This window comes from Spinacia oleracea, chromosome 1 (assembly GCF_020520425.1).
Source record: "Spinacia oleracea cultivar Varoflay chromosome 1, BTI_SOV_V1, whole genome shotgun sequence".
Classification (NCBI taxonomy): Eukaryota; Viridiplantae; Streptophyta; class Magnoliopsida; order Caryophyllales; family Amaranthaceae; genus Spinacia; species Spinacia oleracea.
Genome location: NC_079487.1, coordinates 59,340,163 through 59,362,236, shown reverse-complemented (window position 1 = coordinate 59,362,236; position 22,074 = coordinate 59,340,163).

Below are 22,074 nucleotides of genomic sequence, written 5' to 3'. Positions count from 1 at the left end.
GATTTATATTGAAAATGAAAAAAAAAACAAGTTGCTCAAATTTTTTAGCGCAAAGTATAATTAACAACATTGAACTCTCGTCTCCGTATCCTCTGGTATAACATGTATTAGCATCAAACTTGAATAATTTAATATAGGAATAACGAGGATTAATTGTATGGATGCATTAACAAATTCAAAAAGTTTTGTTCGCATATGGTATATAATAAATTTATTATACAATAAAATAACTTTTACCCCATTTATTTGTAATATTTACTTAGTTTTATGTAATTTTTATATTATATTAAAAAAAATTGATAGATAAACATTTTAAAGGGTTAAATGATTAATTTTATCCATTACTAGTGATTTTGAAGAAATATTTTTATTGAAAAGAAAAATTTGTTACTAAAAATAGATAACTTTTGCATATATAAGGATAACTTTTAGGAAAATTTGTAATTATTAATCCAACCCTTACCCGGTTTTCTTTAATTAAGCCTACCTATGCGATATTTCTAAATAATCCAACCTTTATGACCCAATTACTATTATTAAGTCTGGATGACAGGTTAACTGCTACAAAGTCAATGTTAAAAACGTTGACAACCTAAAGTTGGTTTCCATCCTAAAATGTTGGACACGTCATCATCACTTTCCACCTAAACAAGGATTTCAATTTTTTTTTTTTCAAAAAACCATTAACCCTTCTCTTCTCTGTACCGTGTTTCAATTCCTCTCTCCTCCATTACTGCTGCTTCAACCACAATTGTACTGGTTCATGACATCATCAACGATTTTCTTGTGGAAATAGGTGACTTCATCCACACGCATTCAAATTTCTTCTCCAGAATCGTACAATTGAAGGTGAACTTACGAACCCTAGCGTTTTTGTTCCTCTTTTGGTAAAATTTTAATTTTGGGCTTCCTTGATGGTAAGTTCGTAAAAACCCTAACTGTTGCAATAATATAGTTTTTTTTTTTTTTTATGTTGTGGGATGTTGGTTATTGTGGTCTTGTTGAAAATTTAGAAAAAAAACCTTGAATTTGAAGAAGATCCATATCCAACAGGCAATTGTTTTACCCCAACCATATCAAATGCTGATTATTTTTGATGAACTTCGAATGGAGAGGTATGAGGGATCAACAATGGTGGAAAAGAGGTAGATGAGAAATAATTGAGAGGAGTGCAGAGATGAAGCAGAAAATCGCAGAGGAGAGAGGAACGAAAATTAAAACAATTAACAATTAAAGAAAATGAGGGGAAAAAATTAAAAAAATTAAAAAAAAATTAAAACTGTTATATGCCACGTAAGGGTGAATACCGCCTACAGCAGGTTAGTAACTTGTTAGGCTTAATAATAGTAGTTGGGTCATAAAGGTTGGATTATTTAGAAATATCGCATAGGTAGGCTTAATTAAAGAAAACCGGGCAAAGGTTGGATTAATAATTGCAAAATTTCCTAAACGTTTTGAGTTAACTTTTACTCTTGTGTACAATATTTATTCTACACCCCTTGTAAATACGAATTTGTGTATCTAATTACAACTTGATTTAGTTATACTAACTAGTGTGTAGCCCGGGCGTTGCCCCGGGTTTTGACTTTTATTCGGGTTTATTTTTTTTAATTATGTGCACGTAGAGATGGTATCATCATCAAATTACGGTGGTGACATAAGATTAGTGGCCCATCAACAACCTCCCCGATCTGAAACCCCACATCCAATAATCTAAACAAAGTCGGATCATTTTCTTCAAAGTAATAACTGTACATTTATAAATTAAGTAATAATTTCCTTTTTTGCATTCACTTTTATTCAATGTTTGTTTATTTTAAAAAGAATATATGTGCTTATATGGAAAGATATTACACAAGTTGTAGTTGGTTAAGATGGTAAGACGTGTAACTTTTAACAATGAGGTCTTGTGTTCGATCCTTGTTAGATGGTTTTTGGTTGTAATGACATGTCATGATGCTAATTAGTGGTGATGTGGCGTAATAAGGAGAGGTTTACGTGACACGTATACGTTTTTCAAAACGTCTTTTAATATATTAGTATAGATATAGCAAAGGAAAAAAATACTACCTTTGTTTTTAAGCGATATCTGCACTTTCCGTTTTAGTCCATTTTACATTGTGCTTTATACTATTTTTGGACATGAAATTTAATTATGTTACCCATTTACCCAATAACATTTATAATTTTTCACTCACTTTCTCTTACTTTATTCAATTTTTTTACACACTTACTCCCTCCATCTCTTTTTATTCTTTATGTTTTCCCTTTGGGTGTTGAATGTCCCAAAATGTTCTTTACATTAGGAAAATTAAATTCTAAAAATCCAACTTTTGCCTGGTAATCCATTAACAATCTCACCTATGCGATATTTCTAGATGATCCAACCTTAGGTACCTATTATCTTTAAACGGACCTCGTTAAATTAAGACCTGCAAAATCAGGTCATTTATCCTATATGGCAGTGACCTGATTGCCTGATTTTGCAGGTCATAATTTAACGAGGTCAGTTTAAAGATAATAGGTACAAAAAAAAAATGGATCATCTAGAAATATCGCATAAATGGGACTGTTAATAGATTACCAGTCAAAGGTAGGATTATTAGATTTTAATTTTCCTTTATATTATCACATAAGTGCCTTAATATTCTATCTAAATTTGTATCCAATGATTATTATAACCAATATTAAAATTTACTGAGTCATTTAATCTGTCACATTTTCCCATCGGGACATTAAATTTTTCTCTTTTTCCAAATATCGGAATTATGATAAAGTGAAAACATTATAAATAAACATAATTTTCTTTATTTAAATAAAAAATAGAGGAATCTCAATGTACATTAATTAGTCGTTAACACGCTTACAAAATACCAACCATAAAGAACAAAAAGAGACGAAGAGAGTACTTTTATATACCTTCTATATTATTTATCCATATTTTATTATTTCCACCCATATTTTTACACACTTTCTCTTTTTTTTTCTTAATATTTGTGCAGATAGTAACTGTAAGATTATTATGAAACGGAGTTAGTAGTAGTCATGGGCTTATGGCATTGACGTGAGGGTTGCACCGTTGCAGGAATCAAGGTAGCATGTACATATTTAGCTTGCTTAGGCTCCGTTCTATTGGACTTAATTTATCTGAATTTATTTTATCTGAAGGTATTTTATTTGAAAAAACTTATTTTATCTGAAATTAACTTATTTGTGTGTGAAAATGTATGAAAAAACTTATTTTTTTTCTAAATTTATATTATCTGAAGTTAATTGAACTTATCTGAACTTATCTGAACTTATCTGAACTTAGCTGAACTTATATAAACTTATTTTGTTTGAAATAAGTCAAAATAAGTCGAGCATAACAAAACCTTAATTAATTGACCTACATCCAATGTCATTTCTATGATCCGCTCGAAATAGGTTTTTATGACTACAACATTTAGTGACCGGTCTTGGATGCAACTTGTCTTGTGAGTTTTATGGGGCTTACTAAACCCCGGCCTATAAACACTCACCCTCCCTATTCAATATCATAACCACCCCTCTTTATATTTACCCCTTTATGTTTTTACCTTTTACCTTACTTTCACCCATTATCTCACCTTCAATCTTACCACCCACCTTCAACCTTCCAACCATTCGGCGGCTACCACTCCGGTCAGAACTTTGCCGGAAAGAACTGCAACCAGAATTCCGGCTACTAGAACTCCGGCCACAACATGAATTATGTCCGGAAAAGCTTATAGAGGCTTCCACGGTATGAGCTACGCACCATGGTACGTGGAGACTTCTGCAGTTTAAGCTCGTACCATGGTAGGAGCTCAAACTGCAAAAGTCTCCATCCATGGTGGAAGCTCAAGATGAAAAAGTCTCCATATTAATTTGATTTTAATAATTGTTGGGTTTGAAATAATTATCCAAAAATAAATTAATTAGACTCTTTTGTTTTCATCTTGAACCATGGCGGAGACTTCTTCACTTTAAACTTCCATAAAACGTAGAAGTTTCTACCATAGTAGAAGCCTAAAACGCAAAAGTCTCCATGCTAAAAAATAATAATTACAACGAAACTAGTTACCAAAATAATTCTAATAAAACTACTTAACCATAATAATTCTGACAAAAATAACAGTACCGAGTAACATTATTTTTAATTAATTAATGTCACTAATAAAAATAGAACTAATTTTATTTTTAACATGGAGACTTCTTCGTTTTAGGCTTCTACTACGGTAGAAGTTTCTACGTTTTAAGCTTCCATTATGATGAAAGCTTAAAGTGAAGAAGTCTCCACCATGGTTCAAGCTCAAAACGAAGAAGTCCTCTTATTCAAAAAAAAATAAATCGGTTTATAATAATAATAATAATAATAATAATAATAATAATAATAATAATAATAATAATAATAATAATAATAATAATAATAATAATAATAATAATAATAATAATAATAATAATCGGCATTATGCTTTTCTTGCATCCCGTTTGCAGTCTTCTGGTTTGCAGGATTCGCTTCTTCGGCTTTCAGGTGTTGATGGTCCGGGACTGGCCTTTGATGATGCTCTTGGTCTTTTCAATAGGACCGTGGAGACCGACCTTATGAGTAGCCCTAGTGAGTTCGTTGCCCCCACAGTCATGAAGAAATTGGCAGACATATATTTCACGAAGGTTACTGCTGATGCGGAATCCGCCTACTCCTTATCTTCACGTCATGTTGCCTTATGGAAATCACAGCAGGGGGATCACTCCTCAGCTTGGTTGCGGGCAGTCCCCATCTCAGGTTTAGGCCAGACTATGAATGGTAAGACTTATCGTCCGGTTCTTTGCTATCGGTTGGGTACTATTCCGTTGTTCTCTGTTTCGACGTCGTGTTCTGCTTGCTCTCGGGTTTTCGATGGGGACATTTATGGGGATCATGCCGTGTCTTGTGCTGGGATTGTGGGTATCAAACATCGACATAATGTTGTTTGTGATATCCTTTTGGATATTTGCTATCGGTCGGGAATTTCTGCTCGAAAGGAGGTTGATGTTGGGCTAACTAGTGAGGGTGATGGAGCTCTTTGTCCTGCCGATATATTGCTTTATTCATGGGATGACGGTCTAGATGTGTGTATTGAATTGACTGGGTCTTCCCCTATGACGCAATCGGGGTTGTCAGGCTTCGTTCCGGGTCGGGTTGTGGCGGTTGCAGCGCAGCGGAAGCTGGATAAGTATGCGGCACGTTGTAGGGCTTTGGGTTACGGTTTCTTTCCTTTTTCCTTCTCTTCATTTGGGGAATTAGAGAAAGGGGCTGTTTCTTTGCTGAAGCGGGTCCAGACGTACTCCAGGGCTCAAGACATTGGGGCACGGGCAGCTGCCCACATTTTCAGCAGGATCGGGTTCGCCATAGCTAGAGGAGTGGGGGCCCAGATTGTATCTCGGCTCCCCTCCAACTTCTTGTAGTTCACTTGATCTTTGTAGCTTGGTAAGCTTGTAACGTTTTGGTGTTTTGGCGATTAGGGCACGATGGGATGCTAGGATATTTCACGGCAACTTCACCGGCGACTAGGGTGTTCCACGGAAATTTCATCGGCGGCGTTTATTCTCGGTGGTTCAACGGAAGTTTCTCGGCGGTTCAGCGGTTCAACGAAGGTTATTGGTACAAGTTTCTGGGGCAGTTTCTGTGTGTAGTTTTAGGTGCTTTCCGGTTTGTTTTACGTACGTTTTTCAGACGTATAACAAGGGTTCAAGCGAAGGTTCTGTTGCCATTATAGCGTTTGTTATAGCATTTGTTATAGCATTTGTTGTGGCGGTGTTGTGCTGTTGGTTGTGGCGTTGTTGCGGTGTTGTTGTGGTGTTGTTGAGTCGAGGTTCTGCGGAGTTTCCTATCGGTGTTGTTGCGGTGTTGTTGTGGTAGCGTTGGGAAATTCCGGTATAGTTCGTAGGTGGTTCGTCGTTCTGGTGGTTCGTAACAGTAGTGGTGCATTTCATTGGTTTTTGCGGTGTCGAAGTGTGTTTGTTGTTTATGAAAGTGCAGTTTTCTATTGGTTCGTCGTTCCGCGTTTTGTGAAAGTGCAGTTTTCTATTGGTTCGGTGTGTTCAGCTCCCCATAATTGATTTTTGTTGGAGTTGCAGTGGGGCAGTGTGTTTGCTGGTGTGCTTTAATTTTTAAGCACGGTTGTGGCCGTTGGTTGCGGGACTTTGTTAGTGTACGGAGGTCGGTGTTCGAAGTTGGCGTGGTCGGAGCTTGTTGTGTACGGAGGAGCTGTTGGTGTACGGTGCTGTTGGTGTACGGTGCTATTGGTGTACGGAGCTATTGTGTTGCACGTGCGTGTTTCTTGCAGTGTTTGTGACGTTATTAGGGGTGTTGGTGTGTTGGTGTGTTGGTGTGTTGGTGGTTGTGGCTGTGGTGTGTTGGCAATTCTGTGCTTTCTGTTGAAGTGCTTTGATATGGCGGATTCCGTGGAGAAGTTTCATTGCCCTTTTGTGGGACTTAGCGGGTGCCAGGATGGAGGTGGGCGTGGTTTGGTGAGGAGTTCTCTGATCACTCACTTACGGGATCGTCATTGTTGCTCTGGTGTGCGGGATGTAACCCGTCATTCCCTTACTACCAATTTGCAGGTTTTTCTACGGCTGAGGTGACCTTTCGTCGCATGGGAATTTGGCTATGTGGAGATTGTTTCAAGACACATACTCATCGCACTAGGTGTCGACATGGCAGTGGTTCTAGTACCGTTTTTGTGGACCCACCTAATTCTGGGGATGGTATTATTCGTTTTGTTCTCTACGGCATTCAAAAACCGCAAGCTCCTACTTCCGAGCTGTCTTCTTCTGATGCGCCTCGAGAACATCATTTTTCCTTTGATGTTGCTCTTCTAGACACTTTATTGTCTAAGCGGCTGCGTTCTGTGAAATCCATCCCTCCCAAATGTCGTTTGGGTTTTTCACGAGTTCTAAAGGGGGCGCTTGATAAGGTGATTTGCAGACCAGATGACATCGCTTGTTGGGTTCAGTTGCTTGTGTTACCTCTTTGTGTCCTCACGACTTTTTCACTGCGAAGTAATCGTGAGTATTCCTCTGGTGTTAGGCGGCGACGACAGGACGAGAGTATCACCTCTGCTATTCGTTCTTGGGGTGAGCCTGGTGGTTACGAGGAACTTGTCATAGACACATTGGCTAGCGTGTCTCCATTGGATGTTGACGAAGACCATGATTCGGCGGAGCGTAATATTAAGCAATGCAAGAGAAAGATTTCTGACGGTCACTACACTGCTGCTGTTCGAGTTCTTTCGTCCTCAGGTCTTGCCCCTTACAGTGATGCTACTCTTGCAGATTTGCAAGCAAAGCACCCTTCCTTTCCGGTCCCTACCTTGCCGGATACCCCTGTTGATCATCACCTTACTGCTCCCTCCGCTGTTGTGTTGGAGCAGATTAGGGGATTTCCGCGTGGTACTTCGTGCGGTAGAGATGGCTTGCGTGCTCAACACCTTTTAGATTGCTTGGGTGGTGCTGCTGTAGCTGTTTCTGATGAGTTGGTGGATGCTATTACTCAGGTAGTTAATCTCTTTCTTGCTGGAAAGTGTCCTGCTGAGCTTGGAGGATATATTGCTAGTGCTCCTCTTACGCCACTTGTTAAGCCTGGTGGTGGTATTCGGCCCATTGCTGTGGGTACTATTTGGAGGCGCCTTGTTTCTAAGGTCGGGGCTGCTTTGATTGGTCCGCGTTTAGGACACTACTTCGGAGGGCTTCAGTTTGGAGTTGGGGTTCCAGCAGGTGGTGAGGCCATTCTCCTTGCTGTCAATCGCTTGGTTGAGGCTCGTGGGGATGATGTTGGCCTCTCTATGTTATTGGTGGATTTTCAGAATGCGTTCAATTTAGTTGATCGATCGGCTTTGTTGCGTGAGGTTCGGCTACATTGTCCTGCTCTTTCGCGTTGGGTTGAATTCTGCTACTCTTCTCCAGCGCGGTTGTATTATGGGGAGCATACCTTGTGGTCTTGTCAAGGTGTGCAGCAAGGGGATCCTCTCGGCCCTTTGCTTTTTTCTCTAGTTCTACATCCATTGGTGTGTCGAATCAGGGACTCTTTTGATCTATCTCTTCATGCTTGGTACTTGGACGATGGCACTATCGTTGGTGACACTTTGGTGGTTGGAAAGGTCTTGGAGTTGATTTTGGAGGAGGGTCCTCATTTAGGTCTCCATATTAATGTTGAGAAGACAGAGGTTTTCTGGCCTTCAAAGGCCCCACGCAGTCGTCTAGAGGGTGTCTTTCCTCCGGATATTGCTCGTCCTGCGCTTGGTGTTAAGTTGCTTGGTGGTCCAGTCAGTACGGATTCCTCTTTTTGTAAGGAGTTGGTTTCGCAACGTGTGTCGAAGACTGTTGTGTTGATGGATGCTGTAGCTAAGCTTAATGATCTCCAGTGTGAGTTGTTGCTTCTTCGTGCGTGTACTGGAGTTTCTAAACTCTACTTTGCTATGCGCACTTGTCCGCCTCATCTTTTCGAAGCGGCCCAATTATCTTTTGATGTGGCTCTTCGGGCTTCTTTAGAGCGTATCGTGACTGCCTCGGGACCTGGGTTTGGTGACTGGCAATGGCGTCTTGCCACCTTGCCTTATTCTTCTGGAGGATTGGGTGTTTATTCAGATGGTGATGTTCGGCATTATGCTTTTCTTGCATCCCGTTTGCAGTCTTCTGGTTTGCAGGATTCGCTTCTTCGGCTTTCGGGTGTTGATGGCCCGGGACCGGCCTTTGATGATGCTCTTGGTCTTTTCAATAGGACCGTGGAGACCGACCTTATGAGTAGCCCTAGTGAGATCGCTGCCCCCACACTCATGAAGAAATTGGCAGACATATATTTCACGAAGGTTACTGCTGATGCGGAATCCGCCTACTCCTTATCTTCACGTCTTGTTGCCCTATGGAAATCGCAGCAGGGGGATCACTCCTCAGCTTGGTTGCGGGCAGTCCCCATCTCGGGTTTAGGCCAGACTATGAACGGTAAGACTTATCGTTCGGTTCTTTGCTATCGTTTGGGCATTCCGTTGTTCTTTGATTCTACGCCGTGTTCTGCTTGCTCTTGGGTTTTCGATGGGGACATTTATGGGGATCATGCCGTGTCTTGTGCTGGGATTGTGGGTATCAAACATCGACATAATGTTGTTCGTGATACCCTTTTGGATATTTGCTATCGGTCGGGGATTTCTGCTCGCAAGGAGGTTGATGTTGGGCTGACTAGTGAGAGTGATGGAGCTCTTCGTCCTGCAGATATATTGCTTTACTCATGGGATGATGGTCTAGATGTGTGTGTTGACTTGACTGGGTCTTCCCCTATGACACAATCTGGGTTGTCAGGCTTCGTTCCGGGTTGGGTTGTGGCGGTTGCAGCGCAGCGCAAGCAGGCTAAGTATGCGGCACGTTGTAGGGCTTTGGGTTACGGTTTCTTTCCTTTTTCCTTCTCTTTCTTTGGGGAATTAGAGAAAGTGGCTGTTTCGTTGCTGAAGCGGGTCCAGGCGTACTCCAGGGCTCAGGACATTGGGGCACGGGCAGCTGCCCACATTTTCAGCAGGATCGGGTTTGCTATAGCTAGAGGAGTGGGGGCCCAGATTGTATCTCGGCTCCCCTCCAACTTCTTGTAGTTCACTTGATCTTTGTAGCTTGTTAAGCTTGTAACGTTTTGGTGATAATAATAATAATAATAATAATAATAATAATAATAATAATAATAATAATAATAACAATAAGTAATTTAATTGTATTATTGTTATTATTATTATTATTATTATTATTATCATTATTATTATTATGGGAAAACACCAAAACGTTATGGCGAACCCGATCAAGTGAACTACAAGAAGTTGGAGGGGAGCCGAGATACAATCTGGGCCCCCACTCCTCTAGCTATGGCGAACCCGATCCTGCTGAAAATGTGGGCAGCTGCCCGTGCCCCAATGTCTTGAGCCCTGGAGTACGTCTGGACCCGCTTCAGCAACGAAACAGCCCCTTTCTCTTATTCCCCTAAAGAAGAGAAGGAAAAAGGAAAGAAACCGTAACCCAAAGCCATACAACGCGCCGCATACTTATCTTGCTTCCGCTGCGCTGCAACCGCCACAACCCGACCCGGAACGAAGTCTGACAACCCAGATTGCGTCATAGGGGAAGACCCAGTCAAGTCAACACACACATCTAGACTGCCATCCCATTAATAAAGCAATATATCTGCAGGACGATGAGCTCCATCGCTCTCACTAGACAGCCCAACATCAACCTCCTTGCGAGCAGAAATCCCCGACCGATAGCAAATATCCAAAAGGGTATCACGAACAACATTATGTCAATGTTTAAAACCCACAATCCTAGCACAAGACACGACATGATCCCCATAAATGTCCCCATCGAAAACCTGAGAGCAAGCAGAACACGGCGTCGAATCAGAGAACAACGAAATACCCAACCGATAGCAAAGAACTGAACGATAAGTCTTACCGTTCATAGTCTGGCCTAAACCGGAGATCGGGACTGCCCGCAACCAAGCTGAGGAGTGATCCCCCTGCTGTGATTTCCATAGAGCTACTTGACGTGAAGATAAGGAGTAGGCGGATTCCGCATCAGCAGTAACCTTCGTGAAATATATGTCTGCCAATTTCTTCATGAGTGTGGGGGCAGCGATCTCACTAGGGCTACTCATAAGGTCGGTCTCCACAGTCCTATTGAAAATACACAGAGCATCATCAAAGGCCGGCCCCGGACCATCAACACCTGAAAGCCGAAGAAGCGAATCCTGCAAACCAGAAGACTGCAAACGGGATGCAAGAAAAGCATAATGCCGAACATCACCAGCTGAATAAACACCCAATCCTCCATAAGAAAAAGGCAAGGTGGCAAGACGCCATTGCCAGTCACCAAACCCAGGTCCCGAAGCAGTCACGATACGCTCTAAAGAAGCCTGAAGAGCCACATCAAAAGATAATTGGGCCGCTTCAAAAAGATGAGGCGGACAAGTGCGCATAGCAAAGTAGAGTTTAGAAACTCCAGTACACGCACGAAGAAGCAACAACTCACACTGGAGATCATTAAGCTTAGCTACAGCATCCATCAACACAACAGTCTTCGACACACGTTGCGAAACCAACTCCTTACAAAAAGAGGAATCCGTACTGACTGGACCACCAAGCAACTTAACACCAAGCGCAGGACGAGCAATATCCGGAGGAAAGACACCCTCTAGACGACTGCGTGGGGCCTTTGAAGGCCAGAAAACCTCTGTCTTCTCAACATTAACATGGAGACCTAAATGAGGACCCTCCTCCAAAATCAACTCCAAGACCTTTCCAACCACCAAAGTGTCACCAACGATAGTGCCATCGTCCAAGTACCAAGCCTGAAGAGATAGATCAAAAGAGTCTCTGGTTCGACACACCAATGGATGTAGAACCAGAGAAAAAAGCAAAGGGCCGAGAGGATCCCCTTGCTGCACACCTTGACAAGACCACAAGGTATGCTCCCCATAATACAGCCGCGCTGGAGAAGAGTAGCAGAATTCAACCCAACGCGAAAGAGATGGACAATGTAGCCGAACCTCACGCAACAGAGCCGATCGATCAACTAAATTGAACGCATTCTGAAAATCCACCAATAACATAGAGAGGCCAACATCGGCCCCACGAGCCTCAACCAAACGATTGACAGCATGGAGAATGGCCTCACCACCTGTTGGAACCCCAACTCCAAACTGAAGCCCTCCTAAGTAGCTTCCTAAACGTGGACCAATCAAAGCAGCCCCGACCTTAGAAACAAGACGCCTCCAAATAGTGCCCACAACAATAGGCCGAATACCACCACCAGGCTTAACAGTGGTGTAAGAGAAGCACTAGAAATATATCCTCCAAGCTCACCAGGACACTTTCCAGCAAGAAAGAGATTAACTACTTGAGTAATAGCATCCACCAACTCATTAGAAACAGCTACAGCAGCACCACCCAAGCAATCCAAAAGGTGTTGAGCACGCAAGCCATCTCTACCACACGAAGTACCACGCGAAAAGCCCCTAATCTGCTCCAACACAACAGCGGAGGAAGAAGTAAGGTGATGATCAACAGGGATATCTGGTAAGGAAAGGACCGGAAGTGAAGGGTGTTTTGCTTGCAAATCTGCAAGAGTAGCATCATTGTAAGGGGGAAGATCTGAGGGCGAAAGAACTCTAACGGCAGCAGTGTAGTGACCGTCAGAAATCTTTCTCTTGCATTTCTTAATATTACGCTCCGCCAAATCATGTTCTTCGTCAACATCCAATAGGGGAGACACGCTAGCCAATGTGTCTATGACAAGTTGCTCAGAACCACCAGGCTCACCCCAGAACGAATAGCAGAGGTGATACTCTCTTCCTGTCGTCGCCGCCTAACACCGGAGGAACACTCACGATTACTTCGCGGAGAAAAAGTCTTGAGGACACAAAGAGGTAAAACGAGAAACTGAACCCAACAAGCGATGTCATCTGGTCTGCAAATCACCTTATCAAGCGCCCCTTTTAGAATTGCGAAAAACTCAAACGACATTTGGGAGGGATGGATTTCACAAAACGCAACCGCTTAGACAATAAAGTGTCTAGTATAGCAACACCAAAAGAAAAATGATGTTCTCGAGGCGCATCAGAAGTAGACAGCTCGGAAGTAGGATCTTGTGGTTTTTGAATACCGTAGAGTAAAACGAATAATACCATCCCCAGAATCAGGTGGGTCCACAAAAATAGTACTAGAACCACTGCCATGTCGACACCTAGTACGATGAGTATGTGTCTTGAAACAATCTCCACATAGCCAAATTCCCAAACGACGAAAGGTCAACTCAGCCGTAGTAAAAACCTGCAAATTGGTAGTAAGAGAATGACGGGTTACATCCCGCACACCAGTGCAACAATGACGATCCCGTCAGTGAGTGATCAGAGAACTCCTCACCAAACCACGCCCACCTCCATCCTGGCACCCGCTAAGAGCCACAAAAGGGCAATGAAACTTCTCCACGGAAGCAACCATATCAAAGCACTTCAACCGTGGAAAGGTTATCCAGAAACAGCCACCAAGGACGGCCTGAAACGCCACCAGAAAGCGGCACCACCACACCGGAAAACAGCACACTAAACACCAGAAAACCCCCTGAAACGAGCACCAAACGCAGAACCGAAAACCACACCAACACGACTGAAAATGGCCTAAGAACCGCCTCATACTTGCTTGGCAAACGCTCAAAAACAGCAGCACGCTACGCGGTAAGGAATGGAACTGCACCCAAAACGCAATTGAACCCCGAGAATCACCGCAAAACCCACGACTACCTGCCCAGAAACAACCACCCTAAACACCACCGAAATCCCAGAATTGCCTCCCAAAACACCACCAAAAACACCCCAAAATGGCACCCAAACACATCTGAAACGCTGCCACCCCAAACACACCTAAATCGCCACCAAATCACTCCTGAAAGCCGCTGCCCCAAACACGCCAAAACCGCCCTGAAAAAGCCCCTAAAACAGCCTGAAAAACGAACCCAAAGCCACCAGCATAACCCCAAACAACCAACGCCGCTGCCGATGATGAAGCCGATGAACCACCGGGGAAGAAGATACTTGACACTGTACCGCCGACGCCGGATAATCGACGTTGAAGGTGCCCTAAACGCACATGATCTAGTGCCCTAATCGCCTAATTTGAGAAATTTCTACGTTTTAAGCTTCCATTATGATGAAAGCTTAAAGTGAAGAAGTCTCCACCATGGTTCAAGCTCAAAACGAAGAAGTCCCCTTATTCAAAAAAAATAAATCGGTTTATAATAATAATAATAATAACAATAATAATAATAATAATAATAATAATAATTCCGTATTACTTAATATGGATTTACATTTTCCGAAAGAAAAAATACTATTAATCGAATTAATTTTTATTGTTATATATTATAAACCGGTTTTTTTTTTTTTTAACAAATGGACTTCATCGTTTTGAGCTTGGATCATGGTGGAGACTTCTTCACTTTAAGCTTCAACCATGGTCCAAACCCAAAGTGAATAAGTCTCCACCATAATCAAATCTCAAAACAAGAAAATCTAAGTATAGTTCCAAAGTTAAGTTTACCAATAAGCCATATTATATGTCTTGTTTCTTTATAAAAGTTACAACAATTAGTATATATATCCATCACAATTTGACTGAAAGTGTAATTTAGCATAATTTGTGGAAAGTATTAACAACCCAAAGCAAGTCAATCATATACTACTGTGCATTGAGGTGTGAAAGCACATTCGTCAAATAGAAACATCAAACTCTACAACCATTAAATTATCAAAATCTCCTAGTTATTTAGTCCACGAGCAAGTGATATTCAGTTTTAAGTTGATTTCGATAATTGGTGGATCTGGATCTTCGGATTAAGATGAAAGGCTTAAATAACACTCTGCATGTATTTCGTACTAATCTTCGTTGTTCTCATAAAATTAAGGCCGGATATTTTCAGGGTTTCCTTTAATTTAATAATTTGTGCCTTTTATGACTTATAAATTGTCTAAATTGAAGATAAAGAGTGAGAAATTGAGTTTGATGATCAATGGTGGCTTATCGGGTAGTAAAGTCTTCTACTTGTCATGAATCTCTTAAATTATTGAAGTTGATATTCAATAATCAACATGCTAATATTCTGCATAGATTCTCCGGAGCCTTGCCTCCATTCACTGTCATTCTTTCCGAACCACCACTGTAATACCTCATATTTTTATAATATTTATAAATATATTTTATTATATTTATAAAGAATTTTACGGTTTTTGGAATTTATTTCGCATTTAAATATTATTTAAATGTATTTTAATAAATTAGAACATTTATTATTTTAATTAATTACGAAACGAATTTAATTTTCGAGTCAGGAAATTTAATAGGTCGCAAGTAATTTTGAAAGGTTTGGGTTTTAAATGAAAAGTCCAATTCGTTTTATTAAACGAGCCCAATCAAAAGAATTTAATTCAAGTCCTAAGCTAGCCCAATCATTTAATTCACTAAGCCCAATTCTAATTTTCTAAGCCTAGCCCATTGAAAATAGGGAGCCTATAAATAGAACTCCCCTCATTAAATGATCCCCCTTAATTTCATAAAACCTCTTTTTTCTTTCTTGCACCTCACTCCTCTTTCTCTCTCCCTTTGTTCGTCCGGCTCACTCGGCCCGCAAGCACGAGCCTCGTGTTGTTGCTGCGTGCCGCTGCCTTCCCTCTTCTTGCGTCGTTGTTGTTGTGTGGTGCTGCTAGCCGCACGCCCACACTCCCACACTCCCTCGTCGCTCTGCCTTGCTTCTCACCCTCGCGCACCAGCGCGCCCTGCTCCCTCTCTCGCCCTTTTCCTCGCGCACCACGCTCAGCGCCCAGCGTGCTGTGCTGCCTTGTCCCGCGCGCCAGCAATGCTGCCCCTCGACCCCTGCCACGCGCACACACCGAGTGTGTGTGTGTTGTTTTTGTTCGTTGTTCAATCTTTTTCGCCCAATCTCATTAATTCGTGGTTGTTCCGTGCTATAGGCCGGATTGGTATAATTCTCTTCTTCCTTACCTATTCTATTTAAATTCTGTATTTTAAATTATAATATTATTATTGTTTTGAATGATTAAAATGCTGGGAATCGGTTGTGAACACCATGCTTTGAGGATTTTCGTGTTGTGATTCATTAGGCTTGTTTTAATTATTAAAGTATGAATTTTCAGATTCGTTTATTCAATAAAGAATTGATTTTTATGATGTTAAATTGCTTTTATTGGGATTTTAAAGTTAGGGTTTTAACCTAGACCTAATGAGTCAATTGATTAGCATAATTAGGTGATGATTTTAATTATGATAATCAATTATATTTTCAGATTTGAATAAAGGCTTAAAGTGTTGATTTTTATTGATTTTAAAGGCGGAAAAAGTATGTTTTCGTACTAGGGATTGGTTTTGCAAATTGAGACGATTATATTATTGAAAAACGATTGAATTCTAAAGTTTAAATGAGGTTTTAGATTTTATAAAGTTTCTGGAAATTTAATGAACATGGAAATAATTTAAGTTTCATTATTTTGATGATAGGAGGTGATTTCTAAGTGAGTGCTCGTTATTGCAAAGTGGCCCCTACGCTTAGGTATTCAAGGTACGTACAAGTCTAGGGCGACCACACCAATTGTCAAAGAGAATTACATGATTGTTGTTGATGTGAATTATATTATGTGGAATCATGTTTATTTTGGTGAACGATCATGTGATTTATGATGTTGGATTTATTGGATTAATTGTTGAACAAGCATGTTGAGATTATTATGAGTATGGATTTCATTGTCAATCATGTTGTCAATATTTATGCATGTATGGTTTGTTTCACATGCAAGGGATGGATTATTTATTATTATGCTATTGTACGGGATGTCTAGCATACTTTGAGCCAATTATTGTACCTCGTTGTACTATTTATTTTACCACATGTGAAGGGTTAGCTCACGTAAGCCACCGCACCTGTAGGGTTCAGTTGGGAATATTTTGTATGGAATGAATTAGGATTTGTCGTGCAAGGGCACAACCCTCATGTTAATGGGCATGATGTGGAATCTCACTTTGGTGAGGAGGAACATGGTAGTAATTTCACAAGTGTCTTGCTTTGTTGATCACAAGTCCTAATGCATTAAAATAAGATTGTTTTGGTTGTTGTTTATTAATTGTATGTGTGTATGTTGTTGAGTCTTGAGTTCGCCTTTAATAAAATATTAATAAACGTAAAGTGCAACCAGAACAAGCTTCAAAACTCTTGAAACGTATATACCTTGAGTATTAACAATGGGGGGAGACTTGCCGGAAACCTTGATCTCCTACTAATGATACAAGACGTTGTTTCATTTATATTATGCGCAGGAATTCCGTCGGTATGGCCCGACACTCGGTATGACCCGATTTTATTATTTATTATTTGGTGTATGGTTGGCTCCCATCACCTTTCCTTTATGGAATATTCTTTTGGCCCGTTCGAAGCTTATTCTAATTAAATTGTGATTCAAGATTCGAGTCAAGAGTCGAGTCTTGTATTCATGATTTGTTTGTTAATTATTAAATGGCTTTTGCATGTTGATTAGTACTTAGTGAGTGATGCATGTTTATATTTTTGATTCACTCTATTCTTGTAAGTACTCAGCTTTTGCTGACTACGTGCTTTGTGTTTTTGGTCATGGCCTTTGCCTTAATGACCCTATGATGATCTATCGTTTGCACTTGCATTGATGGGGAGTAGAATAATATAGCAGGTTGGTAGATCGAAATCATGTGGCTTGGGATGATTGAGAGAGTTGCATGCTTTCGTATTTCGAACTACTTTATTTAATACTTGAATTATGTTTGAATTCGTTGAACTTTTTATACTTTGGTTTTTGGGCCGTCATGGTTCCAATTTGTAGGAGGCCTCGATATTTTAATTAATTATGTTTTTAAAAGTTAGTTGACATTAAATTCCGCTGCGTAATTCTGGTACTAGCCTTAACCGTTATCATGGTGGCGGTAATACTTTAGTAATTCCTTTATTTTAAGTTGGAAAATGGTTTTATAAAAGCAATGAATTATTAGGGTGTTACAACCACCGCGGGATTACTCCGGTAGATCCATTATTGTCGCACACCTCATGTCCCTCTTCTTGCCGGATTGATTCTTCCCACCCTCTTGTAGCAGGCGATTGATTATGCTGAAATTTAGGTGTAGATTGTCGACTTTGCAGGGAAGGGAGAAGGATGGACCGAAAATCTTGGGAATCGCCAGATTTGTAGCCGGAATTTGGGTTTGAACCAGCCGAATTTTGTTTGGAGTTGATGGTTAAGGGAGGGTTGAAGGTGGGTAAAAACTGTAAAAGAGGGGAGATGGGGTAAAAGTTCGTAAAAGTTTAATCGGTTAAATATAAGGAGGGTTATTTGGGACCTTTAATATAGGGCGGTTGAGTACTAATAGGGCGGGGTTTAGCGCTCCACATTTTTATCGAGTTGGTCTTGGATGCGAGTGCTCTAATCTATTTCCATTTATACAAACTTATATACTTTGTATAATGGTTTCACGTATAAGACCATACGTTTCTCCAAATAGTTATACATTCAAATCAAATAATTGTACGTAAAACATTAGTTACACATTGTGATCAAATAGTTATGTTTAATAATTATAATGAATAAAATAGTTATATTTTCTAATCAAGTAGTTACACTTTTGTATTCTTTAGTTATATTTTTTAATGATAACATCAACGGTCCGCAATTTTGATTATACATCCGGGTGCGTAATACTAACTGTGCATCCCTATGAACATTCATTGAATACCTAATGAACATGCAGAATAATATCAATGTATGCGTACAAATGGAACACTTTGTTATATGTTCTTTGAGTTTAAATTATATGTTCATTTACTATATATTATTTGCGTATGAGTGATATAATCTTTGACTTTAAACTATATGTTCATTTAAAAACAAGGTGCACGGTTGCAAGTTTGCTTGCGAGGGTTCGAAGAGAGAACCTCCTTCGACGCCATGGCAAACACGCGCAAGCAAGCTCAGAAACACAACAATGGTGGAAGCAAGTCAAAGAATAAGACAACGAAAGTGCAACAGAAGGGCCGACCTAATTCTAAGCTTGACAAGGGTACATCAATGGCAGATTCCGATGATGTTTCCGAACACTCGATAAACCCAGAAAATCAATCGGACGATTTTAATCAAATCTTAACCCCAAAATCAAGCTTAAGAGATTTACAACAACAATCACAAATCAGAGGAGATTTTAATGCGTGGCTAAGTGGATTACACAGTGGTAAGGATGTTCGTACCCATTTTTCACATTCAAATATTGGCGTGAATGGCAATACTCTATTTCAATCTATGAATGATGATGATAATCTGACTCAACATAATGCTGTGATTATTGATGAAAATGTTGATAATACTGAATCTATTACCCAAACCCCCATAGTCCAGATTGAATTTGATGATATTAAAGATGAAATTGCTTACTGGGAATCAGCTGTTGTTTGCTATGTGATTGGGGCTAACCCACCTCAGAATGTTATGGAGGGTTATGTGCGCAGAATCTGGGGAAAGTATGGGGTAGATAAGGTGGCACAGGTGGGAAGGGGTATCTACATGGTACACTTTACAACAATGGAGAATTGCTCCAAGGTGTTGCAGGGGGGGTACCAATTTTTTTATTCCAAACCACTTGTGGTGAAACCTTGGTCTGCTGATGTGAATTTTAGCAAAGATCCTGTTAAGAAACTGCCTATTTGGATTCAGTTGCATGGTTTGGATGTTAAGTACTGGGGGGAGAAAAGCTTAGGCAAGATTGTGGGCCAACTTGGATCATTGATCAAAGTTGATCAAGCCATAAAAAATAGGGACAAACTGATGTTTGCCAGAGTCATGATTGAGGTGCAGATTGATCAAGAATTCCCTAATGTGATCCATTTCAGGAATGAAATAGGCATTATGGTTAGCCAGCAGGTTAACTATGATTGGTTACCAATTACATGTTATGTATGCAAGGGGATGGGCCACACTCATGACCATTGTATCAAGAAACAAACTGGAAATGCTAGGAAAATTTGGGTGAAGAAAGCAACTCAACCAATCATTGCACCTGTGCCACCTCCTGTGCTACCAGGAGATGGTTTTGTTCAAGACACTAAGTTCAGCAAGACAATCAGCAGACAATTGAAACCAGTGGTCACTGCAAACTCATTCCAAACATTGTCTGATTCGGATACTGCGGTTGTTCACGAAGAGAAGGAGGTGCAGTTAAGCAATGTGAGTCCATCAGACAGGGGGGGGTGATATCCCCTTTGTCTAATGGATAGAGTTCTCTGCTGGAATGTCAGGGGGCTAAACAAACACTCAAAGCAGATTAATGTGAGACAACTGATCCAATCTCACAACATTAAATTGTTTAGCCTCCTGGAAACAAGGGTTAAAGCACCAAGAATGGGTGATTTGTATCTCACGGTTTGCCCAAACTGGTGCTTTACCACCAATCTAAGTTGTCATCAAAATGGCAGGATTGTTCTTGCCTGGGACCCTGATGTGTTCAAAATGGATATCATCCATATGGGAAGTCAGTTGATCCACACATACATCACTGTAAGAAGCTCTGATAAGGGGTTTTTTTGTTCATTCATTTATGGTTTCAACACTCCTGCTGAGAGAGAACCTTTATGGTCCACCTTGTCTTCTTTTGCTTCCCGGCCTTAACCAGCATGCATGGTTGATTATGGGAGATTTCAATTCCATCATGGAAATGGAGGACAGAATTGGCTCACCTGTGAGGCTGGCTGATATGAAACCAATGAGGAACTGCATGGCAACCTGCAAACTCACACAAGTCAAGACAGTAGGAAGGCATTTTACTTGGAATAACAAGCAAGAAGGGGAGGCTAGGGTATTCTCCAGAATAGATAGAGTGTTGTCCAATACTGCATGGGATGACATGTTTGCTAATGCCGAAGCAATGTATCTTCCAGAAGAGACCTATGATCATTGTCCTATGATCTTGAATACCTTCACTACCACTCAGTGAAAGAAACCCTTCAGGTTTTATAACATGTGGACTTCCTCTCCTGTCTTTCTTCCACTGGTGGAAAGACACTGGCACAGGTTTGTCTATGGATGCCACATGTTTAGAATCACTTAGAAACTCAAATGGATCAAACAGGATCTAAGGGACCTGAATAAATCTGGTTATAGTAATATTGAAGCAACCAAAACTCAGCTGCAACACCAATTTGCTGATATTCAAAACAAGCTCCATAAAGACCCTACCAATGTCATTCTAGCAACAGAAGAAAAAACAATTGCTGCTGCATACAGAACTGCAAATGAGAACCATCTTTCTTTCCTTCACCAAATTTCTAAAGCTCACTGGCTTCAACAAGGTGATGAGAATAGCAGAGCTTTTCACCAGAGTATCAGACAGAGAAGAAAACACAACAACATCCACTCTATTCAGAATTCCACTGGTGAATGGGTGAACTCAGTGGAAAAAGTTCAGGAATCTTTTTTAGACTTTTACAGAAAATTATTTGAGGCAAGAATGGATACTAGATCTCCCATCAAGAAAGCAATCATGGATAGAGGGCCAAGACTGACTGAGGATCATGTAAATATGTTGAATTGCAATTTCTCCATGGAGGATATCAAAAGAGTGTTAGATGATATCCCAAGCACAAAGGCACCAGGATTGGATGGGTTCAATAGTCACTTTTTTAAATGCACTTGGGATCTCATTAAGAATGATATGCATGCTGCCATTAATGACTTTTTCAGAACTGGGAAAATGTTGAAGGAGATTAATGTGACTTCCATCACTTTGATCCCTAAAGTCAGTGTTCCATCTTCAGTTGGTGATTTTAGACCCATAGCATGTTGTTCTGTTCTTTACAAATGCATTTCTAAGCTTCTTTGTGGGAAGCTAGGTGGAGTTCTCCCTGATATCATCTCCCATAACCAAGGAGCATTTGTTTCTGGCAGATCCATTCTTCACAATGTTCTTGTGTGTCAAGACACTGTCAAGATTTATAGAAAAGGGCAACAGCAGGCTAACTGTCTTATGAAGCTGGATCTTAAAAAGGCCTATGATACTGTAGAGTGGGATTTCATTGAGGAAATCATGCTTGATCTTGGTTTCCCTAGCCATTTTGTTAACCTCATTATGACTTGCCTCACCACCACTCAATATTCCATCTTGATTAATGGTACCCCTTCTGATCTGATTCATCCTAGAAGAGGGTTAAGACAAGGGGACCCCTTGTCTCCCTTGCTCTTCACCCTTTGCATGGAGTACTTTTCAAGGGCTATGCAAACAATAGGAGAACACCCCTCTTTCAAGTTTCATTCCAGATGTAGACCTATGAAACTTAATCACTTATGCTTTGCTGATGATCTCCTCATGTTTTGTAAAGGAGAAAAGGAGACAGTTCAACTCATGATGGATGGGTTTTGTGTGTTTTCTAACACCACTGGACTCATGGTTAACCCTCACAAGTCTTCCCTGTACTGCTGTGGATGTAACACCC